Raw genomic sequence first — 17864 nt, forward strand, 5'->3', positions numbered from 1 at the left:
GAGAATACAAGTAATTTTGAAAGCATAGATCGGCATTTAAGCTGGTGAGTTCATAAGCATTTGGTGTCAATGTTTGTATAAGTTTACTGAAAATGTTTGTAAATGTTTGATGTAAAAGTTTGTATACGTTTGAAATTCCTTAGAAAATCCTATATCTTCTATTTGTATGAAAAGTAGTCTTCTACCAAGACCCGACTGTTGTAAATGTTTGTTCTTTGTAAAAGTGATTATCTTTCCCAAGTTTGACTATCATTACCAAAATATAGTTTACATTACCTATTATGTGAGAAGATCACAATGTGAATGAAATGGGAAATTGAATGTGTACTGCACTATTATGTATAATAACTAACGTAGTAATAACTACCTTATAACCATACTTGATCGACTATAGTATAAACATGACGATGTAAGACGTCGAAATGATATGATATTGATCACCCGTAGACTAGCAAGTCCAACTGTAGCTAGCAGCAAGGTGTAGGATAGTCGGTCCAGTACAGATCTATACACAAACTCATGTTCTCCCTCCAGGAGACTCTGTTTACACAACGTGACACAACAAAATGGTTGTTGTGTCATGAAGTAGTATCTCATATTATGTTATCTTGAATCTTGTTATAGTATACTTGTTATAGTAATACTATTCTCTGTATAGTATTCTCTGTATAGAATTCTATGTATAGTGATAGTGTTCTCATACTGTACTTGCATAGTGATAGTGTTCTTTGTTATAGTGATAGTGTTCTCTGTTATAGTGATAGTATTCTCCTAAGCTATATCTATTATAGTTTACTACTGATTTCTGTAGTTGAATGAATGAATGTATACCTTTGCTACCTAAAGGTATTGAACTGATTGATACTAATTTTATATCTACATATATATACATAATATACAATTAATATTTAGACGACATTCGGACAAATAACTGATACCCTAAGCCCATATCCAAACAAGGAAAAGGAAATAAAGCGAGTTAGCAATCCTAAGACTTTTATAAGTATACATATATAGACATGCGTTGACAATATATAAGTTTATAACGAGGTTTTGTAATACATTTGAAGAGTTTAACAATTTGAGTAAGAATTGATAACTTGGTGCCGGTTTATAAAATGGTTTGAAAACAGTTTGTTTGATAACACAATTTGAAGTATAAGAAATCCTTTGTTTGACAATTATTAATCACATGTGATTGACTTAATAACTATATGTTTTCTACTTGTATTCCCCCCCCCCTCATAAAAGCATTTTAAAATTATTTAAAAGGTAAGTTTAAGGGGTATGAACTCACCTGTAGTGAGTAACTTAAATGTAAGATCGATGACGGATGCTTAGTGTCAAGTGAAGTATTGAGCACACACGGATCCTATTTAGCATATATTGACACATATATGTATCTAATTAGTGTTTATAACATCTAATCATATAATGGAACAACCTTAGGGACTAGGAAACACTTGTAATGAGGTGTTAAACCACATAAGATTGCATATAAGGGGTGTAAGGCCTCACTTTGGAGTTTACGGCCCAAATGGTCTTTCACACATGAGTTTATGGCCATAGGGTTTATGGCCCTATGAGTTTACGGAAGTAAACTCATGACATCTTGTACCAAGGTGTGTTTTAAGGTCCAATTTGTATCATGTTAGTGTTCTAGTTCACAAGTTTAGCTTCTAGAAGAGTTTAGCGTCAAAATGGCACTTTAATATGGGTTTACGGCCAAGGGAGATGTTCTTGGCTGTAAACTCCCTTTGTTCTTGCCAAATGGATGTTTTCTAAATGTTATTCATGAGCTTCTAGCAAACAACAAGTTAAGGAAGGAGTACTCACGTATTAGAAGCTTGAAATGGTGTTTAAGGTCCAAGAACTTAGTGTGTGTTCTTGGTGTTCTTGAAGATCTAATGAAAAGAAGGTATGTTTCATGGATGAAAACATTGATCTTCACTAGTTATAGCAATAAATCAACTAACAATGGAAGGAATGCTTACATTTTTGAAGATCAAAGTGAAGAACTTGATGATACTTGAGAGAGAATTGGGTTCTTGAGGTTGAAATGATGAATAATGAGGAAGAATGAAAGAAAATCATATATATATATATATATATATATATATATATATATATATATATATATATATATATATATATATATATATAGCAAGAGTTTACGGCCACCTTGAGTTTACGGCCGTAAACTCATGGTGATGTGGCCGTAAACTCTATATGATGGAGTTTAAAGCTTGATTAATGCACAAGAGACTCAAGCAATTACTTCCTAATACCCGGTCCTTGAATGTACTATGCATAGAACACTCAAACAGACTCTAAACAGTGCTAAATGATAGTAGAAACAAGTCTGACATTGATTGAATTGAATTGGTTGCACAAGATAGAAATTTCGGGTTGTCACAATGAGTCCGCTAGATATGAGATAGATAACTTTCCTCTAGGAGCGAGGACCGAGAGCTCGCCATGTTTATGTATATTGTTAGGGCGTTGTGATGATACTTAAGAAAAATATGGGTAGGTATGGAAGTTAGTATGGGCCCATACTACTAAAAGCACAAGACCGATATGCGTATCAAGGAAGTCACAACCCCTAGGGTTTTGAGTAGGGGTTGGTCCCTATATATTATGTAGATTATCTGATGGTCTTTTTGGTATATTTTCAGTATGGTGGTTACGCGGCACTTTGTGACTGGATCCGGATCAAGATCAGGATTAGGAGATGGTGGACTGGAGGCACCCACTGTACCTGAGACTATCGGCCAGATGGGGCCAAATGAGATGGATGCCAGGATCCAGAAGATCCTGCATAACGAGGTTGTTGCACTGTTCTTGCGGAGTTACCAAAGATGTTTGGGTCTATCAAGACCGCTATGGTGGAGTATTTCGATGATTGCTATGCAGCCCTCACCAAGGCGGCTTTTGCTGCAGCTACAACAACTGTAACAAAGGCAGAGGAGGAGCCAGTTAGGCTTTTTAGTATCAGTACTTCGATAACACGAAGCCCCCTACTTTTCATGGGACTCATGATCCCATAAAAGCCATAAGGTGGCTTTCTACTGTTGATGGATGTTTCTTCATGTGCTTATGTCCTGCTGACCAGAAGGTCAGATGTGCCCTGAACTTGCTAAGGTCCGAGGCAAAGGACTGGTGGAGGTTGATGACTGGATCTTACATTGATGATCAGAGAGCGGTAATTACTTGGGAGTAGTTTCAAGATATGTTACACGCTCGCTACATTCCGTAGGTTGAGCGAGAATAGCTAATCAGGAGTTTTTGGAGCTGAGACAGGATGGAGACTTAGTGACGGAGATCACTCATTTGTTCACGGTGAGGGTGATGTTTTGCCCAAAGTTTGCTATAGAGCAGGCTCAGATGACACAATATCTGAGCATGCTCAAGACTGACATCCGTCAGTTTGTTGCTACCCAGCGATGTGGTACCTTGCTGCAGTTATAGGGGGCCACTAGGCGGCGTGAGTTGGAGATCGAGTTGTAGTCTCAGCCGGCACCAAAGTGATCTAAGACCATTGATACGAGATTAGGAGGCCAGCATGGCTGCACTTGTGGAGGGTTTGTAGATCAGGTAGCGGTTGCCACAAATACGGCCCAGAGGAGCACTTTGTGAGGGATTTTCGCCAGTTGGCTCCGGTTCAGGACATACAGATCTGCTACCATTTTATCAGGTTGGCCATGTAAAGACTAACTGTCCACAACTCGCTGGCTATTCGACGCAGGCTCCAGCGCCGGCTACATTAAGGATTACAGATGGGAGGATAGGTATAGCGTAGCCTCGGAAGGCTCAGGGTAGTGCCTTCAAGCTCATCGCAGAGGAGGCCAGGACAACACTAGATGTGGTTTCTGGTACGTTTCTATTCTTTATCTTACTAATTTTATATGGTTATACTTATCTGTTTGTACCTGTGGTTAGGTACGTTTTTAGTGAACTCCTTGCCTGCATTGGTTTTGTTTGACTCGGGGGCGAGTCGGTCGTTCATATCTCAAAATTTTAGTAGGGAGTTCAGTATGCCAGTAGGAGAGCTAAAGTGTCCATTGCGAGTCTCTATCGCCAGCAGACACGCGGTTTCTGCTTCTTCATTCTATCAGGGATGTGAGTTGGAGATCTTCGGACTGTCCTTCCCGATAGACTTGATTCTGATTCCCATGGGGGATGTTTGTTTTATTGTGGGGATGGACAGGCCTAGTCGATTCAGTGCCATGATTGACTGCGAGGGTCAGCGGGTGGTGGTTCGGAGCACAAGTGGGAGAGAGTTGATTGTCTATGGCGAGGGTACAAGAGTGGGATCAGGGTTTTGTTCAGCTTTCAGGGCTCGACAGTATATTCAGCACATGGGTTTATGTTATCTGGCGTATGTGGTGGATATGCGGGTCAGGGGATCAGACTCCATTTTTCTGAGGTTCCCGTGGTCAAGAATTTTGCTGACGTGTTCCCGGAGAAGTTACTAGGGATACCTCCAGAGTGGCAGGTTGAGTTTCAGATCGACCTGGTGCCAGGTGTGGCCCCTATCACCAATGCGTCGTACCGATTGGCGCCACCTAAGATGCAGGAGTTGTCATCACAGATGCAGGAACTGTTGTGCAAGCATTTCATTCGACCGAGCAGTTTTCCATGGGGAGCATCGATTGTCTTCGTCATGAAGAAGGATGGTTCGCACTGGATGTGCATTGATTACAGGGAGTTGAACAAGTTGATGGTGAAGAACCGTTATCCACTCCCAAGGATAGATGATGTCTTTGATCAATTACAGGGTGCATCTTGGTTTTCCAAGATAGACTTGAGGTCTGGGTATCATCAGGTCAGGGTCAGAGAGGAGGACGTGGAGAAGACCATGTTTCAGACTCGTTATGGACATTACGAGTTAATGGACCTGATGAATTGGGTCTGCAGACTGATGCTCGACCGCTCGGTCATCATGTTTATAGATGATATCTTGGTATATTCCAAGACCAGAGAGCAGCACGAGGAGCATCTCAGGGAGTTATTAGGAGTTCTGAGACGAGAACGGATGTATGCCAAGTTCTCGAAGTGCGAATTTTGATTATGAGAGGTTCAGATCGTCGGACATCTCGTTAACTAGGAGGGGATTTCCGTCGGCCCGGCCGAAATCGAGGCAGTCATGCAGTGGGAGGTGCCGAAACCTCCTTCAGATATCAATAGTTTTTTGGGTTTGACAGGGTACTAGCGGAGATTCATACGAGATTTCTCCAAGATTGCAGTACCCCTCATTCGTCTGACGAGGATGGGGATGGATGTCCGGTGGGGCCTCGAGCAGTAGAGAGAATTTGAGACCCTCTGTTAGCGATTATGCGAGGCTCCAATTTTGACTCTCCCAGAGGTAGTTGAGGATTTTGTGGTGTTCTGTGATTCATCTATCAAAGGCTTGGGGGCAGTCGTCATGTAGAGAGGATGGGTGATAGCTTACGCATCGCGGCAGATGACGCCGCATGAGACGAGATACCCTACTCATGATTTGGAGTTGGGAGCGGTGGTATTAGATCTCAAGATTTGGAGACAATGCCTCTATGGGGTCCAATGTACCATATACACGGATCACAAGAGCCCGAGACACATTATGGAACAGCTGAACCTAGACATGAGGTAGCACAGGTGGCTAGATGTAGTCAAGGACTACGACTGCGAGATCTTTTACAACCCCGGTAAAGCGAATGTGGCAGCGGACACTCTGAGCTGCAAGTCAGCTGGGTCTTCCACCCCAACAATATGTATGAGGATAGAGGTGGATTCTCGACTTGTGAGTTTAATTAGAGATACTCAAGCTGAGGGCATGCGCCCAGAGAACTAGAAAGCGGAGAGGATCAGGGGAGAGTGTCACACCCCGAAAACCAAAGGCGGAAACGTTCCCGGGGTTGACTCCACGTTGAGTATCAAATCCAATGCACATAGTAAAGCAGTAATCACAAAACATTACATTACATAATATTGTTTACATCTGTTTGAAAGTAAAGTTGTACATGTATTATACATATGTAATATAGGCAAAAGTAAAGACGAGTCTTCGGGACGCTCCGTCTTCTCCAAAAGGTTGCGGTGTCCCTGTCTAACGTTGACCTGAGAATACAAGCAGTTTGAAAATCAGCATAAAGCTGGTGAGTTCATAAGCAGTTTAGTTTTGAAAATACGGATTCCTTTACATTCGAGAAGAGTTGTTGATGAAGAAAATCCCATATTTTCTTATTAAAAACAGTTTAGTTATCCTTTGATACAATTTCGAAAACGGTTGGTTATGACATTCCAGGAAAATCCCATATTTTCCTTATAGTTATAGTTATTCGTTTGTTTTCTTTATTCGATTATGTGCTGTTGTGTTACCCAGGAAAATCCCATATTTTCCTATATGTTGAGTTGTCTATTCGTATCTAGGTTCGTTAATGATTTTAATGCTATCCCAGGAAAATCCCATATGTTCTTAACTTTGATTTCGAAATACCAGTAATTACTATGTGAGTAGTATTAATTATGTGTTCTACTTCCTTAGTTATTCTACGATTGGATGACTATAATCTACTAACTTAGTTGTAATTTCGAAGCTCTGTCGACATTCTGAGGCGGATATATTCGAAACTCAGTAGAGGTCCAGAGGAGTATTTTCGTAACAAATTCGAAACTCTGGTGACACTCAAGGAGTACATTAACTGTATATTCGAAGTCTTAGTGTCAACCAAAGGCGTTATTTCGTATTCGTAGTCGTATTCGTATTCGTAGACGCATTCGTATTCGTAGGCGTATTCGTATTCGTAGATGTATTCGTATTCATAGACATATTCGTTCTAAATTACATTCGTATTCGTATTAGTATTCGTATTCGTACTCCTATTAGTATTCGAATTCGTTATTCGTATTCGTATTAATATTTGTATTCATTCTAGATTACTTTTGTATTCTTATTAGTATTCGTATTCGTACTCCCATTAGTATTCGAATTCGTTATTCGTATTTGTACCTAGTTATATCCGTATTCGCATTCGTTCTATCCTATTAGTTATATTTGTTATAATTAGTATGATTTCTTTTACAAAAGATAATGTAGATCAAAACACTTTTCGAAAGAAATCTATAATTAACCTGCAATTCGAAACATCAGTTATCATAATCTTTGGAAATCATGACATTTAGAAACTAAAATCATTAAATTGTAAATCAGTTTAAGTACAAGAAACACTTGTACTTTTGCTTGTATTCCCCCCCTGAAAACAGTTAAAAACAGTGAAAAAGGGTAGGGGTATGAACTCACCGGACGAGAAACGTGACGATTTCGGATGCTAAACTTTAGTCCGGGGCTTGTAAATGCGCGAGGTTCCTAAGTATAATTTAAAGATACACATTTGTATCTAATTAGGACTTAGATTAGCTATTTGTTAGGGACACTTGCTTCAAGTCGCGAAAACACTCCGATACAAGTGTTTGGAGGGACCCGGGTGGCGTTTAAGAACGTGAAATGACACTAGGGACTTGGGACTTGAGTTTACTCCCCATGAGTAAACTAATAGAATAGTTTTTGGTCTAAAACACCCATTCCCCATGAGTTTACGGCCGTAAACTCATGGTGGGGGTGGTTTATGGTGCTAAATGGCTTCAAACACTTAGGAGATAATTTCTAGACTTGGTTTAAGGACTTGGAATGATTTCAAAGCATCAATTAGACCCTCTTATGGGAGTTTACGGCCTAGCAGGGCTCCATGGCCGTAAACTCCTATTTTTCCAAGAAACTGGTGTTAAATGGAGCTAGAACAACTCACATGTCATTAATAGAATTATTTCAAGGCCTAACATGAGTTTGTATGGGACATATGAGGGATTTATGGAGTTTACGGCCCATGAGACCCCCCTCATGGCCGTAAACTCTACTATATGGTGCTACAAGGTGTTTCAAGGTCTAAAACTTGCATAGAAGGGCTTCTAAAATTCATCTAAAGGCTTTAGGGGTGTTTAGTTAGCATTCTAACACCATGAATTATGGAGTTTACGGCCCAAGAACAAGCCTTGGCCATAAACTCTTAGAAATCCCACAAATGATGTGTTTAAGGCCCTTAAACTATTTTTGGTTGGTCCTTTGATTTATTCCAAGGCTTTTGGTGGTGTTGGATGGCTTTCTAACACCTTAGAATTGGATTTATGCCAAGTTTTGAGGAGTTTACGGCCCAAGCACATGCCTTGGCCGTAAACTCACCTAGATCCCCCAAAAATCATGTTTCAAGTGTCCAAATGCTAAAACCATTGTTCTATAATTCATATCTAAGCCATACTAGTGATTTGGAAGGGTTTAAGGGCATGAAAAACCCCATATACATGAGTTTACGGCCCAAGCTTATGCCTTGGCCATAAACTCCTTTAAATGACTCAAAATCAAAGTTTTAAATGTTCTAAGTCCATATCTTGAAGTCCCTTAGCCATATCTAAAGTCCAAATGAGCTTAGGAAGGAGTTTAAGGGCTTAAAACCCTTCAAAATGGTGTTTACGGCCTAGGCAGCCTCCTGGGCTGTAAACTCACATATGATGTCCAATTTCATGATTAAATGTCAAATTTGGAAGCCAAATATGCTATAGATTAAGGCTAGGAAGGTACCTTAAGGATTTGAGGCCTTAAAATTGAGTTTTGGACCCTTAATCTTTGGATTTAGGAGAGAGGTTAGAGAGAGAGTAGAGAGAGAAGGAAAAAGCTTCAAATGAGAGGTTAAACATGTTTATATAGTTCCTAAAACTTGGACACGGTGGAATTCTACCCGATACCGGCCTTAAACGAAGCTTTAGGTCGCACCCGATTGAGTTTCCGTCACCCGGCGGGGACGTTTCTAAAACTTATGTAACAATGTTTTTGGGCTGATTTCTTGAGTTCCTAAATGGATTGGACACTCATTGAGTTAAAATAAACATATAAATTTTACTAACTAAACCCAAAAACGATATCGGCACATTTCGATTTCCGACGAGTTATACGGGTAGAATGGGTTTTCGGCGATGAACAACTTCGGGTTGTTACAGAGAGAATGCCCCGTTTGTGCAAGATAGTTGGGGATTATTGACCAGATGCGGTCGGGTATGGGTTCCGATGTCTGGTTAGGTTAGATACACAGTTATGGAGGAGGCTCACAAGTCTCACTTCTCTATTGCATGAAGCGAGAGATCGCTTGGTACGTCGAGAGGTGCTTGACCTGTAGGATGGTAAAGGCCGAACATCAGAGGCCACATGGTAAGCTGCATCCCCGAGAGATTTCAATGTGGAAATGGGAACAGATCACGATGGACTTCATTACCAAGCTACCGAGGACGACGAAGGGGTTTGATGCTATATGGGTCATCATGGATCGATTGACCAAGAGTGCCCATTTATTGGTCATACGGGAGAGTTCATCGGTCGAGAAGGTGGCTGGAGTGTATGTCCGTGGGGTTGTTGCTCACCACGTGGTTCCAGTCTCTATTATTTCCAACCGAGATGTTATATTTACATCCCGTTTTTGGAAGACATTCCACGAGAAACTGGGCATGCGGCTGCATTTTATCACAGCATATCAACTGCAGACCGACAGTTAGAGCGAGCAGACCATTCAGACCCTTAAGGACATGTTGAGGGCGTGTGTTATTGACTTTGGTAGGAGCTGGGATTCCCACCTAGCCCATGCAAAGTTTGCCTACAACAACAATTATCATTCCAGCATTGACACTCCACCTTTTGAGCTGTTTTATGGGCGGAGATGTTGCACCTCGGTCTGTTGGGGTGAGGTTGGACACAGGGTGATGGGACAGACTGAGGTAGTCTTGCAAACTACCGAGAAGATTCAACAAATTAGACAACGATTGTAGACTGATCAAAGTCGACAGAAGAATTACACTGACAGACGCTGATCAGAGTTAGAGTTCCAGGTTGGTGACATGGTACTACTGAAGGTCGCGCCTTGGAAGGGTGTGATCCGATTCAGGAAGAGAGGGAAATTAGGTCCCTGATACATTGGGCCATTCAGGATCATTTCCAGCGTTGGCTAGGTAGCATACATGCTAGAGCTACCAAAGGAGCTTAGTCGGATCCACAACACTTTTCAAGTTTCACAATTGCAAAAGTGCATTATGGATTAGGATTTAGTAGTATCATTGGATGACATTTAGGTCGATGAGCACCTAAATTATGTGGAGAGACCTATGGCCATTCTTGAGAGAAAGATGTCGGTTCTACAGAACAAGGAGATACATTTGGTAAAGGTATAGTGGGAGCATCGGAGGGGATCCGAGTGGACGTGGGAGCTCGAGTCCGAGATGCAGGAGCATTACACAGATCTATTTACCGCATCAGACTTCGAGGATGAATTCTAGGTCAAGTGGGGGAGAATGGGAACATCCCGAGATTTTACAGGTAATTCCGAACCTTCTTTACTATAATTATTTCGTCATTTGTAGTCCTTGGGGTTGGAATTGTAGAGGCAAGATAAGTATAAGGGAGAAGGTTGCAACCTTGGATCAAGAAAGAGTACACTGAGCGTACATAAGAGTACGCTAAGCATACTAAGGTCCGCCTTAGTATGTTGGGCGTACAATTGTGTATGTTGGGCGTACTTATGTCAAGATGAAACCCTAATATTTGGGGTTTCGGGGCTATATAAGCAACCTTATGAGCTCATAACCCTCCCTTAACTCAATCCCAATACTTAGAGACGTTTTCCCAAAATGCTAGCCATTTCCTTGAGTATGTGACATTATAGTGTGCATTTGGAGTGTTTGGAGAAGAAGGTGTTGCATCAAGGAGTTGGAGAATAAGATCAAGCTTCTAAATCTGAAATTGGTTGGTGCCCTACAAGTTCCAGAAGGTAAAAAGCTTCAAAAGTTGCACATACATTTTGTAGATCTTACTATTTTGTCCTTAAGAACCATTTCTTGTCCCAAAAGTCCCAAAATGGTGCATGATATGAATTGGACGAAATAAACTATCCTTCTAGACTCTTGAAGAGGTTTTGAATGAGAAAAATGAGGTCCCAATGGCTTAAGATGTCCCATGAATGCAGTAGGAAGGTCTTAATGGATTAAGACCAAGTATTAACAGCTTTCTGGATGTCCAAAGAGATATATGTGCTGACTTTATGGGTCCTAGGCACATTTGGTCACTAGATCTAAAGTTTTGGCTGAAGTACTTAAGCAATTAAGCACTTATTAGGGTTTTATCAAATCAATACGTACGCCCAGCGTAAATATGGTACGCCCAGCATACTGGGTCAACCACCCCGATGGTAGTCAACATCAGGAGGAGTACGCCCAGCGTACCATAGGCGTACTCCCCGCGTACATCCTTTGTTGGGTTTTTGTCATTTAGGCTTTGGGATTTGGGATATTTATGGACTAACTGGACTTGGGCCTTTTTCGGACTTTATGAATATGGTGTTTTGGGCTAGTTGTGAATGTGGACCTTGGAATGAGGCCAAAATAGGGAGTTGTGCCCAATCTGGTAAATTGCGTCAATAATGGGCTTTACATAAGGAATTTCAAGATTATGGACTGGCTTTGGGCTTTGGCCCAATAAAGAAAAGGACATGATGGATTGTGTGGCCCCTTAGTCAAGACTGTCATTTTGTGTATTGACTCAGTATTTATTATATGATAGTTCAGGGTTTCCGATGAGACAACGATCTGAGTTTTCAGTACTTTCAGCACTACTTGCGAGGTGAGTTATCCTCACTATGTCAACATGGTCTACGGTTCCCAGGCCGGTCCCTTCGGATTTGTGTCCGAGTTTATTATATGATATGCTTATTGATCTACATACTGGCAGTTACGATGGGTTATTCTTAGTGACCTGGTAGGTCGGTATCCTAGTTTATAGGATTACGTTATGTTAGTGATTTATTAGATCTGTATGACTATCTGTACTTGCTAGCTAGCATATGATATTTATGTGCACATGCTTGTTGGTTTGGGGGAAAAGGTTGAGGCAGGTCCTGCTGTGTGCTGTAGGCCAAGATACCCTAGGGAGACCGGATAGACTGCATGCCCGGGAAAGGCAAAACTAGTCAGGCTGAAGGCCCGGCCCAGAGAGCGGTCCGAATAGGCTAAAGGCCCTAAGGAGGGTGGTCTAGACATGCCAAGGGCTCGAAGAGTGGTCCAGATAGACTGAGGACCAGGATTCGGTCCAGTTAGACTGATGGCTCATTACGCATGCTATTTTGTGTTTGTTTATATGATATGATTATGGTTATACGAGGTTGGTATTTTGGGGGTAACTCAATAAGCCTTTGAGCTCACATCTATCGATTATTGTTTCAGGTACTTCTGGTGCCCATGGGAAGGAGAAGGTATGATCGTATCGCTCCTCATGTTGTTACGATTTTATGATTTGATACTGGGACACTCTAATATTTATCATTTTGAAAACAAACTTTGTAATGTTAAATGTTTTAAAATATTTTGAATACGTTTAAATTTTGCCATATTTTTATGAGTGTTACCTTAGGAATATATGTCCTCTTTTTTCCCTTTCCCTGGCCAATGGCCAGAACTGGAGTGGAGACAACACATTTTCCCTTCATTCCTGCTTCAGCAGTTCCCCAGGAGATTTTGAAGTTGATCCAAAGTGGTTTCCTTGTTATTCAAATGATATGTCAAGATGAACTGATCATAACAACTAGGAAAAGAATGCAAAATTATATCAATTGCCAGCTCATCTCCAACATTCAAGTTGAGCTTCACGAGACATACCACATATCGTTGCATCCTTTTCAAGTGGGTGCTCACATATTCTATTTCTTTCATGTAACACCCAGTTTTGAAAGTACTCGGTTGGGGTCTCGGAAGCAAAATGATAAGGGAGATTCAGTCTTTATGTGTCCCGGGTTTTATCTGGAAGGTTTTAGAATTGGGGTTATAGATAGGAGCGTAGGGCTTCCCGCCACCTTTTTATGGATATAAAGTTCATCGGAAATAGACTTAGAATGAAGAAGTTATGGCCTTTTGAAGTTATTATCAATTTTAGCCCCTAATGGAATTTAGTAACAAGAAGATCCCATGCATTCAAGGTGGCAGCCAGGTGAGTACGCCCAACGTAAGCTGGGAGTACACCCAGCGTAGTAGAGTAAATGAATCGCGGGTGCTAAGAATGTATGCCCAGCATACGGGGATTACACCCAGCGTACGTCCAAGATCTCCAAAACCCTAATTTTAGGGTTATATCACTATTTAAAGCACCTTAAGTCCAAGGGGGTGCGCCTCTCTTTCATTGCCAGATCCTTAAACCCTAATTCCGAGTGGTAGCTTCATCCAAGAGTGTTGTGAGCTTTGTGGGTGCATTTTGGGTGATTTTTGGTGCATTTCAAGAAGATGGAACTTGTTGCAAAGATAGGAACCAAGGAGGAGCTTATGGATCTGGCTTTTGGAACTCATTCTCAGCTTGATGAAGGTATAAAGCTCTGAACTTGATCATTCATCTCTTAGATCTTTTATTGTGAGTTTTAGTTCATTTTGGTCCCAAGTATGAAACAGTGACATCCTCCAATTTCTCGGCCAGAAAAGACCGATTTAGTTTATGCTTTTAAAATAGAATCAAAGTAATCTTTTAATAGATGTTGCAGAATTTGTCCTCAAAACAAAACATGATAAAAAATAATTATCAAAACATTTCTAAAAGAAATATGTATTTTCATTATATATCAAAACCTTGGGTTGTCATGCTCCTATACATACCAAAAGCATAAACAACATATTATAGACCTTACAACAAATATTTACATCTAATGGTCCATAATTCAAAAATCCCTCTTCATCATTCAACTATGCTCTAGGTCCACTACGTGTAATATAAAAAGCAAAGTGGGTCATTCTTGGGAGCCCGGTGAGCATATAGGGTTTTCAACCCACAAATAATAAATTTATTAAGTTCATCAAAAAAAATAAGTTTATTAATTTCATCACCCAACAACAAATTTATTAATCCAAAATAAATTTATTAATTTTATCAACCAACAATAACCCTGATTACTCGTCCCCATTATCCTCACCATACATCCCTAAACACCAATCACATGGGAGCCTAAGGATCATCATCGGGATGGATACTACTGCTAAGGGGATTTCTCAGCCATACGTGTCCTTAAGGCAACCATGAGGGGGATGGAGTATACTAGTGAACATATAGTTTACCAACACCTACAAGTTGCGAGCCTATTAGCGTTCCACTAGATTGTCTAGAAAAGTTTGTGTCGTCATCTATACTCCGGTAGATGACTACAACAACAACAACAACAACAACAACAACAACAACAACGAGGCCTCTCATCATTTTAACACACACCATCTATTTCATCTACTCATGTTATAACCAACATATTTGTAGATAAAAAAATACATATACAGTTTAAATCATTTTAAAACCTGTATAAAACATTCATTTAACACTCATCTAAAATAAACAAACAATATAATTACACATAACATGTATTATATATAAAATACTTCATATCTATGTGTAAGGTGAAAATGACTAAACACTAACTTGTTAAGAGGATAATTGGGCAGCACATCGTCTTTTAAAATAATCTTTTCAGATGACACCGGGGTGTTTTCTCAAAAATCGTGCTTCACATGGGCAGAGTTTTGACTTGATAACTCTTTTCTCGAGGACTTCGGAACTTGCTTCAGGTGTCGGGGATGATACCAAGACTTCGAGGGGTTAAAAGTAGGCTAAAAGTAGAGTAGAGAGTGAAGGAGAATAGATTTTGTAAAAAAAACCTGGAGGTTTTGCTTTCTATTTATAGTTGGTTGCTGATCCCCCGTACGCTGGGCGTAACCCTTAGTATGCGGGGTGTACTACCTCGCAAGCTACTACGTTGGGCGTATTACTCTATTAGCCATTACGTTGGGCATACAACTTAGTATGTTGGGTGTACGTTGATGCGTGGCATCAGACATGTTGATTTCGTATGATACATGTCGCATGCGAGGAGTAGGTCGACGTAGCCCATTTCAGAGTGTGAGAACGAGTACGCTGAGCGTACTCCTTTGGTACACTGGGCGTACTCCCAATTTCCAAACTTCAAAAATTTGTAAGGTTCGCATACAAACTCCGTCTTTGACCTTCTTTATATCCACGCATAGGTATGACCGTGCTCTACAACTTTCGTTTAGACTCTATCGGCTAATTTTGACTTTATTTTCAAAGTTATATTTTTAACAGGCCGGGACAGGAAAAGTCCGCTAAAAATTCATAAGTTGTTCATTCAATGTCCGTTTTCGTCTGTCTTTTTACCATTGAACTACTATCAAGAAGATCTTCGATTCCTGTTAAGGTTGTTTCGGCTAAAAATCACTCGATCTAAAATTCGAGTTTCAGGTTGCATACTACTATGCCAAATCTTAGAAAATTCATAACTTCGTCATACAAAGTCAGATTTGGACATTCATTTTATGCACGCTCTCGGTTTAATGAATACTACAACTTTCATTTTGGTCGCTAAGGCTAAAAAACAATTTATCTTAAATTCACTTTTTACGTCACACAGTGTCATGCCGATTCTATCGCAAAGGTTGACCTAGACTATTACATCATCATTTATGATTTGGCCCTAAAACACAGGCATTACACCAACTTTATGGTTGAAATCCGATTATGGGGCTTAGAGTTGCCACTCTCAGTGTTAAATGAGTCCCTAAGGCAGAAAGTTGCCATCTTGAATATCTTATTGGGTTCATGCATGATTTAAGAACATTTCCATGTGAATGGAATGCTATTTTGGAGTTTCGGCTTATTAGGGTCATGCAAATTCACCAAGTCAGTGACTTTATCGATTAAGAAGTTGAAGAAGACATGGATTTGTAATTGTAGCTTCTGGAATAGAGTATTAAGCACTTAATTGAAAAGTGACTTAACAGGGGATTACGTTAAGCGTACATGCAGGTACGCCCATCGTACGCATCATTTGGCCAGTATGCTTAGCATACATAGGAGTATGGCCGACGTACTTATCAGAGATGGACTTATTGTGTTTTGGGCCCCGGATTGGGCCATGCAGTGGACTTTGACCCTTTGGGCCTTAGTGGGCCATCAACAATCAGTTAATGTGGGCCAAGAAGATGTTTGGACTTAAGGTAAGTCCCATTAGAGGGATTGGGTCCAATTTAGCAAATTGGGCCATTAGTACTTATGTTGGGCTTTTGTTTTTCAGTTTGGGCCTTAGTTTTGGATCATATTGGGTCAGGGGTAGAATGGTCATTTTACCCCGATGCATGAATTGAGGATTATGGTATGGGACCCAATTGCTAATTCGGTATATTGATCAGTATTGATAGCTCAGGAAGTGGACAGGGCAGCAGCTAAGGATTTCTTTCAGGAAGCCTCTGCATTCGAGATGAGTCTTATCACCATACCAATGGGTCTAAGGCACCAAGGCCGACCCATTCTATGTTATGTAGTACACTAGCTGATGTAGAGATATGTGGTATGGTAGTTAGCTTTATGCTAAGTTGTATGCTAGTGATTGTATGTTATTGCATGAAAGAACCCGGGGGAGCCCATGGTAATTGGATATAAGACCATGTGGGTTAGCCCATGACATTCCCATGTTAAGACCATGTGGGGTAGCCCATGACACAAATGTGTAACACCCTGGGGGTAGCCCAAGGCATCCTTATATCTTTATGTTTGTGTTATGGGTAGATATTTATGTGATAGATGATATGTTTATGTGATGTGTGTTATGCTAGTTGTCTTTGTGATACTTGCATGGAAGACCCCGTGGGGAGCTATGGCAATTGGATATAAGACCATATGGGGTAGCCCAAGACATTCCTAGGTTAAGACCATGTTGGGTAGCCCATGACACAATGGTTTATGACCCTGGGGGAGCCCATAGTATCGTTATAGGTTTATGTATGCCTGGCTTATGTGATATAGGTAGCTTCTATAGCTAGCACGATATGTGATACAGATAGCTTTTATAGCTAAATGGATATATGATACATGTAGCTTCTATAGCTAACAGAATATGTGATATATGGATTGTGTGTGGTATGCTCTGGGAAACTTATTATGCTTCCTTCTTACAAGTTTGTTTATGGTTTCAGGTATCATCGTTTCGAAAAGGAAGGGCTCGGATTGATCGCAGCAGTGCACACACCTATGATTTCTGCAATGAATGATTTTGGGATGAACTCTGATAAATGTTATCCTTAATGATGAATTGAAATATTTGAAATAAATGGTATCAATGTTTAATTAAATTAAAAATGAAAATTTTACCCATGATTTTTGGGTCGTTACAAGTTGGTATCAGAGGCTTGGTTTAAGGGGTTTAGACATACTTTCGGGTGTGTCTGAACTCAAACTGAGGTTCTATTCAGTTTTCAAAATGGAAAATGTTTTTAAGAAAGAATTTGTAAGACAAGAAAGGGTGTGGTGCATGCAATTAGCCGAGCTCAAGTAAGTTTACCCAGAATACCCACATTTGTTATTTGTTATGATTTGATTATGAATCTATGAATCGCATGCTAGTTAGGGTTAGGGGAGATGCATGTATATGTTGTATGAGCTAGTAAACTTGCATGCTAGTGATGAGTAGTCGACAATAGTTTGTCCTGATATGTGATGCTTATAGCCTTGGAGATACTGGATGCCATGCTAGAATGAGAATGATTGTTGATATTGATAACTGTTAATTGTATGTTTTAAAAATTGTATATGTTTAGGACTCGTTTCCTATTCTATGTACAATTTGCATGCATAAAGGTAGCCAAAAGCGAGAGTGTACGTGAGAGCATGGGTTGTGGTACATGGATAGAATGTTCGATGATAGCTTCGTAGGTTGGACAGTGCCCTAGGAAGAGCATAGGATGAGATTAGTGACAGG

This window comes from Lactuca sativa, chromosome 8, assembly GCF_002870075.4.
Source record: "Lactuca sativa cultivar Salinas chromosome 8, Lsat_Salinas_v11, whole genome shotgun sequence".
NCBI lineage: Eukaryota > Viridiplantae > Streptophyta > Magnoliopsida > Asterales > Asteraceae > Lactuca > Lactuca sativa.